This window comes from Lemur catta, chromosome 2 (genome assembly GCF_020740605.2).
Source record: "Lemur catta isolate mLemCat1 chromosome 2, mLemCat1.pri, whole genome shotgun sequence".
Classification (NCBI taxonomy): Eukaryota; Metazoa; Chordata; class Mammalia; order Primates; family Lemuridae; genus Lemur; species Lemur catta.
The window spans coordinates 51,542,342-51,558,034 of NC_059129.1; the positions used below are offsets into that span (position 1 = coordinate 51,542,342).

At 42.1% G+C, this 15,693-nt stretch overlaps 1 protein-coding gene and 1 pseudogene across 1 annotated transcript in view; both read left to right on the plus strand.

Annotated features, from left to right (window-relative positions):
- BICRAL (BICRA like chromatin remodeling complex associated protein) overlaps window positions 1-15,693 on the plus strand; it is a 72,560-nt gene that overhangs the window by 156 nt on the left and 56,711 nt on the right. The window lies entirely within an intron of this gene.
- On the plus strand, window positions 510-2,914 carry LOC123631885 (annotated as a pseudogene).

The following is a 15,693-nucleotide window of genomic DNA, read 5'->3' on the forward strand; positions in this document are numbered from 1 at the left end:
GGGGAGGGTAAAAGCCAGGGCGGGGGGGGCTGGAGATCTATCTCCAGACGGACAGAAAAGAAAGAGGAGCAAATTAAACACCGAGTTGCCAAAACCAGGATATTAGGTTTCAGCCCAGAGAGCTATTGGCTAAGGCTGTGTTTTTTTTTTGGGGGGGGGGTGGGTTTGTGGGTGGGTGATGGTGGTGGTGGGTGGATGTTTAATGGACACGGAGAAAAGGGGAATCGAGTGTTTATGCCTTTCCTAGCGCCGCCGGGGCCCCGGGAAGACCAAGTTCAGTGACTGCGGCGGGGCCAGGCCGGGGGCGCCTCGGCGGGGTGGGGGCCCCGGCGCCTTTCTTTTTTTTTTTTTTTTTTCTTTTCCGCGGATGCAAATTTCTGGAGCGGGGAGAGGGAGAGCCCGGGAAGGGGGGTGGCGTGGCGGTTGGTGGTGGGGAGGGGAGGGGAGGGGAGGGAAGCCTTTTAATGACTCATTGATTGAGCCGGTTTAAAATTAGTTGTGTGCGCGAGTGTGAGTGTGTTTTCCGCCCCCCGGAGCCGCCGGGAGCCGGGAAGGAGGGAGCGGGGCTCGGAGAGGGGAGGACGGCGCGGCGGGGCAGCGAGCCGGGGGCAGGGAGGGCCTGGAGTGACGGCGGGCGAGGAAGAAAAATAAGCTTTTCCAATCTCCTCCCCTCTGTTTTCCCCCCCTCGTTTCTTTTCTCTCTCGCAAGCTCTAGGGTGTGAATCTCATTTTCTTTCTTCTCGGCAAAATGGACCCCGTGTCGGAGGGGGAGGGGATAGGGTGGGGAGGGAGGCGGCGAGGACAGGGTTTATTTTTCATCCTGGCTTCTTCCTTCGCGCCGCATCTTCGGGCGGCTGCGGTGAGGAGAGCTCGGGGCGGCCGGCCTTCGCGGCCGGGTTCCCGCTCTGGCCCCGGCGCACACCTGCCCGCGGCACTGCCCCCTTCCCGGCCGCCTTGCTGCCTTCCCGACGCACCGCCGAGGATCCGAGGCCGGGGTCGGCCGAGCCCCAGCGCTTCGCGGAGGACCCGCGGCCCAGCCAGGCGCCTCCTGCGAAGCCCGCGCCGTCCGCCGGGCCGGCCGGAAGAGACGGGCGCTGTGGCGGCGCTTTTTTCGCCGAGAATGCGCTGGCCTGACGCCGTTCGCGCCCCCCACCCCCCCCCCCCAGTCGCCCCGAATGCGGAATCTTGGGCGGGGGGGGTTGCGGTTGGACGGCGCTAAGATGGCGCTGGGCCTGGCCCGCCGCCAGGGCTGGTGGCGCAGTTGCTCGGCGGGCGCCATCTTCCCTCGCGGCGCGGGCGGCGCCCTCGGTGGACGCCTTGCGGGCCGCGGCGCAGCGGGGCCTGGGGCGAGGGGGAGCCGCGCGCGGGGTGCTGAATTCTGTAGTTGGGGCCTGGGCCGCCCAGCCTTCTCCTTCCCCACGCCCCCAGACCCTAAGACGAGGCCGCCGGCTCGGAGCAGAAAGGGCCTGGGGCTGGCGTCCCGCTCCTTCACGCTTTTTTCGGGGGGGAACATGTTGGCCGGGGTCGGGCCTCGCGGCTGATGGGTCCCCTCCCTGACCCCGCATCCCCCTGGTCAAAATTGGAGGTGAACATCTCCTGACATCGTTTCTCCTGCGGCCTGAGAGTGGATGGCTTTGTCTTCCCTGGCCCGGCATTATTATTATCAATAATATGTTCCCGTTATTATTGAGAATAGACTTAAAATTTTGGTCACAAAATTGAGTCGAGGACGGTGTCTGTCTGCTTTCCGGTAAACGTGGTTCTGTGTAGGTATTCCACGTTGAAGGTTTTTAGTTGTATCGTGAAACAATGCCGGAGAGGCATCTACCTTGTCAGATTGTGGGAAGGTAATGGGTTCCAGTGATTTGAAACTCCTTGTTGGTTTTCATATTATTTCAAATGTTAGTAAATTAAAACAGTTTTTTAGAACTTTGATCTGAAAAGTTAAACACGCTTTAAAATACTCGGAGACATTTCCTTTCCCTTTCTAAAAAGGGTAACTATATTGTGTTTTCTTAAAAGCATCCATATAAGTATTTATCTGTCGGGTAATAGCTCTGTATTAGAGATGGGGAGGGGTTAACTTTGTTTTAAATTGTTACCGAAAAGAGAAAGGGAAACGTCTGTAAAGCTCTGATCTCTCCAGGCATCCACAGAGATGGAAAGTAAATAGTTAATTTCTAGTGAATAAAAGTAACACTGGTACCAGTAGGTGTATCTTTGTGTGCATGAACATAATATAGTGAATATTTCAGATCGTTTAATAAGACTTACCATACCTTGAGCACCTGCTGTATGCTGGGAGCTGCGCTTGGTGCTTTATGTAATTACCATTTATCATATCAGCCCTGCAGTATTGATTTTATTATCTTTTTTTACCAGGGAAGGAACTAATGTTCATGAAAATACACTACTTATTCAAGGTCTTGCAGCTTTAAGTGGTAAAATTGGCATTGAATCCCAAAAGCTGTGTTCTGAGCTCTACGCCTATGGTTCTAAATCTGAGTATCAGAATCAGCTGGGGAGATGTTTTTAAATATAGGTTTGTCACATCACCTCTTCATTATTTGCTTGGGGTCCTTTAATAATGTGTTAGGCAATCTCAGTTTTAACCTGTGACTTCTAGCTTCTTGATGTCCCTAATCCCCTTCAATATTGAAATTCTGGTCCACCCCCCTAATCTGAATATCTAGGAGTTTGTGTTATTCCAAAGTTCTCTAGGTGATTCTGGTGTGATACAGGCATATTTGGAATATCTCCTGCTACACCATGCACTGTGCTGCTGGCTTTTTTTTAAGAATCGGAACATGAGAATTGAAGTCCATATAACTTCGAATTTCAGCACAGTTTTATTGCTCACTTTTTTTCTTTTGTTTGGTGTTTTGTGTGTGTGTGTGTGTGTGTGTGTGTGTGTGTGTGTGTGTGTTTGAGACAAAGTCTCACCCTATCACCCAGGCTAGAGTGCAGTGGCATGATCATAGCTCACTGCAGCCTCAAACTCCTGGGCTCAAGCGATCCTTCTGCCTCAGCCTCCCGAGTAGCTGGGACTACAGGTGCAACCCATCACACCCAGCTAATTTTTTTATATTTTTGTAGAGATGGGTCTTACTATGTTGCCGAGGCTGGTTTTGAAGTCTTGGGCTCAAGCTATCCTCCTACCTAAAGCACGTTTGTTTTGTTTTGTTTTTTTACTGGTGTGAGCTACTGTGCCTGGCCTATTCTTTTCTGTTTTTTTTGTAGAAACATGGTCTCCCTATTTTGCTCGGGTTGGTCTTGAGCTCCTGACCTCAAGTGATCCTTCTGCCCTGGCCTCCCAAAGTGCTGAGATTACCGTTGTAAGCCACTGAGCTCAGCCCATTCTCATTTTTATTTTTCCCCTTCCAGTTGCCATTTATGAAATTATTGAAATTATTTTCTTACAGAGAGAAGGCTTAGGTATCCTGAGACTTTACAATCTCATTACGTTGTAAAAAGTATATTGTCTCATTGTAGTGAGAAGTTATATAACATACAGGCTTCTAGATCGTCTAGCCAGGCCATCTAGTTTAGTCAGGACAGCTGTGTGACAAAAATAGAATTGAATCCAGGATTGATATAGAAATTAAGAACAGGGTAGAAAAGACCCTGAAGTAAAGACCTGGAGATAAATCCTTGTAAGAAAGGATTGTTTCCAGAATTTTGAGTTGTGGACATATCTTTTGGGTTTGGGGAAGTAGGAGGGGCAAGTTATCCTAAATATGAAATCTTATAAGAACAGAATGTGAATAAAAACACAGAAGGTCAGGAAGAAACATCTAGAGTAATGAGTAGATGACCTGACTAAAATGAGAACCTAGTCAGTGATGAAATCATTAACTTCTCTGGAGCGAGAATCATGTATTTTACTTACTTTGTGTTGCTACTTTATTCTTCTCAAATCACTGTGGTGTTTAGTAATTGCTAAAGGGGGAATGGTTAAAAACTTAGGTTTTTTTAATTAGCCGGGCATGGTGACCCATGCCTATAGTCCCAGCTACTGGGGAGGCTGAGGCAGTAGGATCGCTTGAGCCCAGGAGTTTGAGGTTGCTGTGAGCTAGGCTGACGCCACAGCACTCACTCTAGCCTGGGCAACAAAGTGAGACTCTGTCTCAAAAGAAAAAAAAAAAACTTAGGTTTTTGGTTGGGTGCAGTGGCTCATGCCTGTAATCCCAGCATTTTGGGAGACCAAGACGGGAGGATGGCTTGAGCCCAGGAGTTTGAGGCTGTAGTGAGCTATTATCACACCACTGCATTCTAGCCTGGGTGAGAATGAGACCCTGTCAAAAAACAAAACCAAACCAAAAAACAACTTAAGTTTTTGATGCTCTTGTCAGAATGATACCATCTTTGCATATGTCCACATTTCTCTTTCCTTTCACATTTGGAAAATTTTGTAAGGAGCATCTGTTGAGTGTCTGTGTGCAATCTCTGTCCAGTCTAGACCACTAGATGGGTGGAGTACGTTCCAGTTTTTGAAGTGTCTCTTGTGATTTTTGTCCCCTTATTTTTCGTGGTAAATGCCAAAGTAATTCTAATCTTAACTAAAATCCAATAAAGCTTGAAATGAGGGAAAATCTAAAATAAACCTGCTTAAAAGGGAAAGAGTGGCCTCTTTATTTTAAGGTAACCGTTAGTGGAATTCAAGACAGATCTCTGCACTTACGGAATTTACAGTATAGTCGGGAAGATAGAAGATAAGTAAGCACAAATAAGTGAATGACAGATTAAGAAAATTTATAAGTGGCTGGTGGATCTAAAAGAGTGTGTTGGGAATGACTATCTTGGCTAATAAGGGTCAAGGAGAGTCTCTGTGAAGAGGTGACATTTGAGTTGAGCTTGCAACATGAGCTTGTGCTTAGCCATGTGAAAAGCTGGGGATACATTCTAGGCCTGGGAACAAGTGCAAAGACCTGGAAGGCTGAGTGTTAGAATGGAGAGAAGGCTCCTGTGAGCAAGGGGAGAACAGAATGAGATGGAGTTCCACGTGGCCTCTTGTATTAGGTCTTAGGCGGATATTTAGATTTCATTCTAATGGCAGTTAGAAGGGTTTTAACTAGGGCAGTGATATGTTTTTGTTTTTAAAGATCACTGGCTACACAGAGTAAGAGGAAGCAGAGGGAAGTTAGGATGCTGTTGCAATAGTCAGCCCAAGATTGATAGTATCTTAGGCAAGCAGAGTGGCAGTGAGACGGAGAAGAGTGGATGGCAGGTTTCAGGTATATTTTGGAGGTGGAACAAGAAAGATTTGCTTAATGGGTTGGCTGCGGAGGGAGATGGAGGAATCAAGGGTGCCTTCAGGTTTCTGGTCCAAGCCTTGGGTGGCTAATGGTCTCATTTGCTGGTTGGAGAAGACTGGAAAAGAAACAGGTGGGGAGGGGTGGGTAAGAAGAGTTTGATGTGGAAGCTGTTATGTTTTTTTAAATGTTTGTTAGAAATCCAAGTAGAGAGTAAGTAGGCAGTGGATGTTCCAGTTGGGCTGAGAGAGAGGGGTGGTCTAGACTGGACATAGATTTTGGTAGTCAGCAGCATACAGATGGTATGTTATGGAACTGGCTGAGATTTGTGATCCTAGAGGCCTGAAGATCAAACCCTAAAACACTTCCAATGGCTAAAGTTTGGCCAGAGGAGACTGAAAAGGCTTAGCCATTAAAGTGTGAGAGTGAATTTGTCCTGTTCAAGAAAGAGGGTCACCTCTGTCAGGTGCTGCCTAGAAGTTAAACAGTGAGAATAGAGAAATGTCCATTGGGGTTTAGCAACGTGAGGTGACTGTTTTGGCAAGTAGTTTCAAGGGCTTATGAGGATGGAAGCCAGATTGGAATGCGCTGGAGAGAGAATGGGAAGTGAGGTGAATGTAGGTAGCTTGTTAGGGAAGTTCTGCTGTAAAGTGAAGAGAGAAACAGCCCACTAGTGGCTGGAGACAGAGAGATGGAGTCAAAGAAGAGGGCTTTTTTTTTTTTTTAAACTATGGGAGATAGATGAGCATTTTCAAGTAGGCTAATGAGAATATCTAATAAAGAGAGAGAGACTCATCCAGAAGAAACATAAGACTACCAAAGGACAGAATTCTTGAGAAGGTGAGAAGGAATTCAAGACTTTGGTGGGAGCAGGAAGACTTGCAGTTGTAGCAGAAGAGAAGACAGAATATGGGCAGTAAGTGCAGGGAGCTTTACAAATTGTGGGTAGAATATAGGGCTTTAAATTCTGATGGCTTCTGTTTTCTCAGTGAAGTCTGAGGCAGGGCCAGGAACTTTACATAAAGGTAGTGAATGGTTTCAGGAGAGATGGACCCCTCCCCTTGGGCAGCAGGACAAGGACTCAGTGGGAGACAAGGTAGGATTGCCTGGCTGGGGCTGGGGCCATGAATTTAGGTGAGACTAATCAGCTGAGCTAGTTGTGTAGTTTTTCTGGCAGAAACATTCAGCTGTTAGGAGGGCAGCAAAGAGCAGATAGGTGAAGTTCAACCAGGATTGTAGTTTTGCACTGCAGGTGTGACGGGAATCGAAGGTGGTTGCAAGGGGTGATTTCAATGATGAGCCTTGGAATGTTAGCTGGGTGGGAAAGCAAGAGAAGAAAATGGGGTGGAGCCATGAATTTAACCATGAAAATAATTATCCTTTTAGTATGAGTTAATGGGTACAGAGTTTCAGTTTGGGAAGATGAAAAACTTCTAGAGCTAGATAGTGGTGACAGTTGCAGAACAATGTGAATGCACTTAATGCCACTGAACTGTACACTTAATGGTTAACATATGTATATTTTACCACAGTAAAGAGGAATTAACATCGTAAACATTGAAACATTTGTGGCAGGTACAGATGTTATTTGCATACTCCCTTGGACTATTTGCACTGTACTATATTTTCTATAGAAGAAAGTTGCTTTAGAAGTCAAATCTCAGATTACTGAAACTAAAGAGAAAGTATCCCCACTTACTGGACCAAACTTGAGTATGCACAACAGTCAGCTGTAGGCACAGAGGTTCTGAAATGGTACCTGTGATAATTACATTATTTGTTTCCATGTTTACTGATACAATCTAAGCCTTTAGTGCCGCATTTAAAAGCAGGGCACTCAGTAAACATAGAGAACCTAGGTAGAGTAGCCTGATGGGAATCAAAAGGAAAACAGTTTTTTGAGCTAGGTAGAGATCAGCAATGCCTTATACTATTAGAGTGATCTGTGAGAAGAAGAATCAGGAAGACCACATTGAATGTGGCAGCTGTTATAACGCATTTGACATTCTAATCTCTGCAAGCAATGAGGAAAAAATCAGATTATGGAGAGAGAGAAATAAGTGTTGAAAAAATCATGTTTTAAAGATTCAGATAATGCCAAGTGAAGGTATGTAGCACTTCCCTTAATTTTTTCCCCCTATCTTTCCTCTTTGAATCTGCTATCATTCACTTTTTCATGAGGTTCCTTTGCTCCCCAGTTGCCTGCAGAATAAGTAACAGTAAAGTGAAATTAGAGAAAAGGAGAATAAGATAAATGATGGGATTCAAAATAAATCTCTACAGTCTTCACTGAGAGGGACAGGGTCATTTGTCAGGTGCAGAGGCAAAAGGTCTTGAGTTTAAGGAGAGAGGAGCAAATCTGGAATGTACTGGACGTGGGGTGAAATGGGTAAAAATAAATGTGCTTAGCTGCAGTGAGGCAACACTTTACGTAGCACACCCGATGCATCTGCACGGCATGGTTCTGTCTTGATGAATAATGTTCTGTAGTGGAAATGGAAAGCACTGTGAGTGAGGGAGCTGGTAGAAAGGTAGGGGGTGGGGAGAGTTAAATGGATGTAGGGGAGTAAGAGCTGGCAGAAAAGGAACGGGGTGTGGACTTTAAAGGAAAGCCCTGAGGCGGAAACCTTGTGAGTGGTACTTAGGCTGAACGGTGAGGAAGCCCAGGACGTGGCTGTGCTGGGTGGGGGTGGCTTGCCCATTTGCAGTGCAGGTGAGTGAGCTCAGGGCTGTCAGTGTATGTGTCTGGGAAGGTGGAAGAAAGAGGTCCTGGGGAGAAGCAGCTGGGGGCGTTGTTCTGTTTTTTTCCCTTCCCTACCTCATATGTGTTTCCTATTCAGGGAATATCCTGAGACCTCACTGAACTTTAGATCTTCTTATATCCAGATTCCCTTAATCCTAATCAACTTTAATTTATAAAGTTTGATTTCTTTAATTATAAATTCCTTTTTAATAAAGTTGTAAAATTGAACATTTTCTGTTTTTGTGGCTTCTTTGGCTCTCTGTCTTGCAAACGCATTAAACACATCTGAAATTAAAGCCATGAATGTGAGAATGTGAAGGAATTAGGTATGGAAGGCATTGCCTTTCTAGAAATTACTTAGTTCAGCCAAAATCCAGGATACTTCCTTGTATCATAAGAAATTAAATTTTATGTCCTGGCCTATAATTGAAACATTTTCACAAGGAAGAAAATGGAGGGAAAGAGAAAGAATGTATGTTAAACCTTTACTTTGTTTCAGACCCTGATGGGTGTTTAATAAATACAGTCATGCATTGCTTAATGACAGGGATACATTCTGAGAAATTGAACACCGAGCGTACTTGCACAAACCTAGAATGTATAGCCTACTACATCTCAGCTGTACGGTGCAGACGGTTGCTCCTAGGCAACAAACCTGTACAGCATGTTACTGTACTGAACGCTGTAGGCAACTGTAATACGATGGTAAGTGTTTGTGTATCTAAACATATCTAAACACTGAAAAGGTACAGTAAAAATACGATATAAAAGATAAAAATGGTATACCTCTCTAGGGCACTTATCATGAATAGAACTTGTCGGACTGGAAGTTGCTCTGAGTGAGTCAGTGAGTGGTGAGTGAATCTGAAGGCCTAGGACGTTACTGTACACTACCGTGGACTTTATAAACACTGTACACTTAAGCTATGCTACATTTATAAAATCCTTTCCTGAATAAGTTAACCTTAGTTTGTTGTAACATTTTTACTTTATAAACTTTTTAATATTTTTAAAGTTTTTGACTCTTTTGTAATAACACTTAGCTTAAAATGATACAAAAATATTTCTTTATAAGCTTTTTTCTGTTTTTAAAATTTAATTTTTTGTTTTACTTTTTTGTTAAAAACAAAGACACACACTAGCCTAGGCCTACATAGGTTCAGTATCATCAATATCACTGTCTTCCACCTCCACATCTTGTCCCACTAGAAGGTCTTAAGGGGCAGTAACACACGTGGAGCTGTCACCTCCCATGATAACCTCCTGAAGGGCCTGCCTGAGGCTGTTTTACATTTAACTTTATGAGTAGGAGTACATTCTAAAGGTCAGGAGTGGTGGTGGCTCATGCCTGTGATCCTGGCACTTTGGGAGGCTGAGACAGGAGGACTGCTTGAGACCAGGAGTTTGAGACCAGCCTGAGCAAGAGTGGAACTCCCCACCCCTACAAAAAATAGATTAGTCAGGTGTGGTGGCACATGCCTGTAGTCCCAGCTACTTGGGAGGCTGAGACAGGAGGATCACTTGAGCCCAGGAGTTGGAGGTTGCAGTGACCTATGATGAGGCCACAGCATTGCAGTCTGGGTGACAGAGTGAGGCCCTGTCTCAAAAAAAATAAAAATAAAAAGCACAGTATAGTAAATACATAAGCCAGTAACATAGTTATTATCATTATCAAGCATTATATACTATACATAATTGCATATGCTATACTTTTATACAACTGGCAGCGCAATAGGTTTATTGTACCAGCATCACTGCAAACACATGACTAATGCACTACGATGTTGAGAATTTTTCAGCTCCATTATCTTATTGGAACATTGTTGTATATGTGGTTTACTGTTGACCAAAACATTATGCAGCACATGACAGTATTGTTAAATTCTCACAACAACCCTATGGGGTAGATTTTATCTCCATTTTATAGATTATGAAACACGTTTAGAAGGGATAAGTAACTTGCCTAAGGTTACATTACTAAGGGACAGAGCTGGTATTTGAATATATAATATAGATCGTGCATCATACATTTGGCCATTAGTATTAAACTCATATAAATTTACATCTTAAGGCCTTATATCTAGAAGCAAAAAATTAATCTATAAATGACTGCTAGCTAAACATTTTGAGGTCTTACAGATTAGAATGACCTTTGCTTCAATAGGAGGAATAAGGGAAAAGTAGTGCTTTTTAATGATAAATAAAAATTTCGACCAAAAACCTCAGAATTTTTTAAGTTTATAGTCAAACTAAATTTTAGGCCAAAGCAATTATTTTGCCCTTTTACAGATAATTCAGTTTTTATTTGCATAGTATGGTAAGTCAAACGTGGGGGCCGTTTTAGCTATCCCTCATACTTCAGCATATGTTTACTAGCAATCAGAGATTGAGTCGTAGCTTTAACTTTAAAAAATCCCAATTGGAAAAGAGAGGACACTTGGGACCTTAATTAAACATTATGTGGTGTAAATCAGGTTGTTCCCTTGCTTGGAGTGTTGTCACTGTAAGCACAGTAATTAGGGTACAGATGTGAGGGGGAAGTACTATTTGAAGTGTGTAAGGTGTGATTCACTTTAAAGAAACATTCTTTAAAGGCCATATGTAGGATGAATGTAAGGGATATTTATTAAGTTGTGGGCAATGAAATAACATCAAAAGGAATTATTTTTCTTTTTCACTCTGCAAGAAAGATTAATCATGGTAGGCAACGGTAGGAAAAGATCATGAAACATACTTCTTGTGGATTCTTGAGTTCACTGGTGCTGACCCAAAGCTCTTGAGCACTGTTGCTCATTGAACTGTTTGAGGTAGTACAGGAATTCCTCATGGATGGCTGCAAGAACTGTGAGTTTTCTACCTCATCCATTGAGAACCAACCTTCCTCACTACTTAGGAGCAGTAGGCCTAGTTTGGGGAGATGAAGAATTTCAAAATCTGGTGGTAAGTGTAATATGGGAGAAAATTTCAAAATTTGTTAGGCACACTGTAAATATTTTGGACATTACCAAGGAGTATTGTGATTGCTATTACATGTATTAAAGTCGACCATCTTTAAAAGTTGCCTATAGTGAATTTTGTATATGATTCCTTTTATTGTAATTTTTCTTAAAAGGTAAATTTTTTTTTTTGAGATAAGAGTCTCACTCTGTTGCCTGGGCTAGAGTGCCATGGTGTCCTCCTAGCTCACAGCAACCTCAAACTCCTGGGCTCAAGCAATCCTCCTGCCTCAGTCTCCCAAGTAGCCGAGACTATAGGCATGTGCCACCATGCCTGGCTAATTTTTTTTTCTATATATATTTTTAGCTGTCCAGATCATTTCTTTCTATTTTTAGTAGAGACGAGGTCTCACTCTTGCTCAGGAGGATCTCGAACTCCTGAGCTCGAGCGATCTGCCCGCCTCGGCCTCCCAGAGTGCTAGGATTACAGGTGTGAGCCACCGCGCCCAGCCTAAAAGGTAAATCTTGATTACTTCTATAAAGGAAAAAAAAGATAAATCAGTCTATTTATCTGGTTTCTTGGTTGGTTAAGTTTTGATTTTAGAATTGGCATTCAACACTCCTTAGAAAATATTTTGCAGTGTAATAGCTACTCCTTATCAGTGGATTTTTAGCAATAAGTTTTAAAACCCTAACCTAAGGTATTCCCCTGAATTAAAAAAAAATGCCATAGTTGTTAAATAAGCTTAGCTTTAGTGCAATATATGTGAAAGTTTTATGAATGTAAAACAACTTAGTTTGTAATTTATTCTTTGCAGAAGTCATTTCTCAATACTTAGTTGAACTGAAGGAACCTAGATGCCATTTGAGATATTAAATTTAAAATCTCTATACTTGTGCTTGGCAATTAAAGATATTTTGATGATATATGAAGTTAGAATTAATATCAAAGAAAGTTTTCCAGAGCAAATTTTAGTTGTATAAACTGGAATTAACCTGGGAAGTAGAATATTAGATTTTTTTTAACGTGGAGAAATGTCTTCAACTTTAGAAGTAATTCTTTCCCTGTATAGAGACTTAGAGATCGTTACCCACCCACAAAAAATCAGATTTTTAAAACTTGATTACTGAGAAGAAAAGTTGTTTTTTATTGTGTGTGTGTGTGTGTGTGTGTGTGTGTGTGTCTGTCTGTCTGTCTGTCTCTCTCTCTCTCTCTCTGTGTTTGCAGAGACGGGGTCTCACTGTGTGGCCCAGGTTGATCTCAAGTGATCCTCCTGCCTCCCACAGTATGGGATTTACAGGCATGAACCGCGATGCCCGGCCAATTGTGTGGTTTTGATTTGAAAGTATTTTTTCTTGGATTTAAAATAAGTGAATGCTGCTATATTTAGATTTCACTTAACTCTGATAATTTCCTAGAAGTGCAAATAAATATATTTAGAAATAGGCCAGTTTATTCTTATTTCCTGTTTGTATTCTCAATCTCCAGATCTGTGAGAATTTTGGGTTGGAGAAATCCGTGAAACTCCAAGCCCTGTTCTGTAGGTGTGATCACACTTAAAAGATGAAGATTTACAACTGGATATGCTTGGAGCTACTTCTACCCAAGGCCTCAAGATGGCTTTTTTTTTTTTTTTTGAGAGACAGAGTCTTGCTCTGTCACCCAGGCTAAAGTGCAGTGAGCATCAGCATAGCTCATGCAACCTCAAACTCCTGGGCTCAAGTGATCCTCCTGCCTCAGCCTCCCCAGTATCTGGGACTATAGGCGCACACCACCATGCCCACCTAGTTTTTCTACTTTTAGTAGAGATGGGGTCTTGCTCTTGCTCAGGCTGGTCAGGAACTCCTGAGCTCCAGTGATCCTCTTGCTTTGGCCTCCCAAAGTGCTAGGATTACAGGAGTATCCTATATCCAGAGCATGACATGAATTTGGTATAATGTATTTGCACCTTTAAATTTACACCTCACCCAGCCAGCTTTTTTTATTTTTAAATTTTAGAACTATATTCTTGTTTCTCTTTATAAGTCTGATTTTATATGTTCCATGATATACCTAGAATTTATTTTTTGTTATAGCATGATGATGTAGATAAAACAATCTGACAGTAAATGTCAAAAGAGAATAATACAAAGAAAAATGATATTTGGGTAACCACAATGTTTGCAAAAGAGGCACAAGGAGAACCTTAACTTACTTAGAAATGTAAAATAGATATTCTGTCATATAAAATACCTCATGCATACTAGAGAAAATTTGCTTACCTTTTTCCGTATTTTATGAGTACTAATATATTACTGTACATTCTTTTTTATTTGTACTGTCAAGTTTTAAGATTAATTTAGACATATAATCAATTAAACACTTAACACAAGTCATGCAGGGGTCTTTTTACTGATCTCTCCCCACCAACACTCACAAAGAGAATTATGCATGAACTATAGTCAAGATAACTGAAAAAGTCTGCATCTAATGTTAGAAAATTGTCTAACTTGTTTTTCCAAAATGTGCACTTTGGATATACAGAGAGATAGACTAAAATCTTAATGTAAATGAATAATTTAGACATATTTTCTTCATTATAGTTAGAAGCTCCCAGGCTAGAATTTCGGCTAGTATTAGATTTTAAAATGTGACATAAAACCTCTTTGACATTATACATTTTGTTTTTGTCATATATTACCTAAATTCCCAGCTCATAATTATTATTTAATTTATGTTCTGCATTTCAAATTACTTTACAATCAAAGTGTTAGCTAGAGCTTGATTCTTAGGAATGTCTTCAAGATGTGACATTCTTTCAGGCAATGAAAGTCACAATGCAAATATTTTCTTTCCAGAGCATGACATGGATTTGGTGTAATATATTTATATCTTTAAAATGTTTTCCACCTGGGCCAGGTGTGGTGGCTTATGCCTATAATCCTAGCACTTTGGGGACTTATTTTATCTCTACAGAAAATATAAAAATTAGCCAGGTGTGGTGGTGTGCACCTGTAGTCCCAAATACTCAGGAGGCTGAGGCAGGAGGATCGTTTGAGCCCAGGAATTCAGGGTTGCAGTGAGCTACGATGATACCACTGCACTCTAGCCCAGGCAACAGAGCAAGACCCTGTCTCAAAAAACAAAACAAAACAAAAATATTTTCCATCCTTTTAAGATTAATTTAAAATTTTCTCATTTTTTTCTTACATGATACTGCTTTCCATAATGTTTCTTTTCTAAGTGGAATGTCATTTTGAAAATTACTATCGTAATTATCTACTATGAAAGAAAAAGGTACTGCACTGATACTTTATCATCAAATATTTATTAAATGCTAATTTTGTACAGAGCACTGGGAGGGCATAGGAACACATAATCTAGGTGGGTGGATAATATGCACACACAGAAAAATAAACAACAGTATATGGGAAGTGCCAATGAGTAGTACTAGTGAGAGCAAAGGAGAGAGAATATCCATTCATTTAACAAATATTATTGAGGGCCAAGTGTGGTGGCTCACATCTGTAATCCTAGCAAGGTCAGTTGAGCCCAGGAGTTCGAGACCAGCCTGGGCAATAGTGAGACCTTGTCTCTAGAAAAACTTTGAAAATTAGCTGGGTATGGTGGTGCATTGCTATAGTCCCAGCTACTTGGGAGGCCAAGGCAGGAGGATTGTGTGAGCCCAGGAGTTTGAGGTTACAGTGAGCTGTGATGAGGTCACTGCACTCCGTCCTAGGCAACAGAGTCAGACCTTGTTTCAAAAAAATAATTTTACATATATATGTTATTTAGCACCTAATGTGTGCCAGATACCATTCTAGGCTCCTGGGATGCTGCAGTGAACAAAAGACCAAAGCCCTGTTCTCCTGGGGAAGACAGACGATAAACCTAAGTTAATTTTGTGGTATGTTATAGGGGTGAAGATATACCAAGATAAGGAAGATTGGAGTGCTGTGGGCTAGGAAGGTGATCATGGTAGGTAGGTCATGATTGTCTTTGAGCAGAGACTTGAAATAAGGGGAAAGGTTATGGAGGAATGGCCTTCCAGGCAGAGAGCAGCCAGTGCAGAGGGCTGAGACCTGAGCACACCTCTTGAGTTGTGGGCATGGCTAGTCAGCACGGGCTAGAATCATGGGAGATCATAGAGGCTGGGGGGGGAGGGAGAGCAGTTGTATAGGTCAGGTTTTCACAACTGAGCACAGAAAAGGATTTTGATTTTTACAACTGAGGGAAATGGTGATTCATTGGAACCTTTTGATTTATGTTTTAAAAAGGCCACTCTGCAGTTTGGGTTGAGAATAGATTATAAGGGGTAAAAGCAAAAGTATAACAGGTAGGAGATGCTGGTGGCTTGGAGAGATACTGCAGTGAATGTGGCACATGGTTGGATTGTGGATCTATTTTGAAGGTATAGCTGTGGGATTTCCTAATGGATGCGATGTAGGTATAAGAGAATGAGCAGTCTAGGGTTACATACAGGAAATGGAATTTGAATTGGAGCCTAAGGGAGAAAGAGGATTTTCTTGACCAGAAGAAGATGGCAGAAGCAGAGGAATTTAGGTGGGAAAGAACAAAATTCAGCAGGGATTGTTTGAGAGGGGCAGACAGTAAGGAAACTTCTTTGGATGGAGTGAGAAGTTTATAAAAGAGGAGACAGAAAAAGGAAAGGTTGGCAAGGGCCATTGGGATCAGTTTGTGAATGCACTAAATTTAAGTCCTCTAAGTATTTAAATTTTTCCCTTACAATTAAAAAATCATAAAGATATTCAAGCAAGGCAG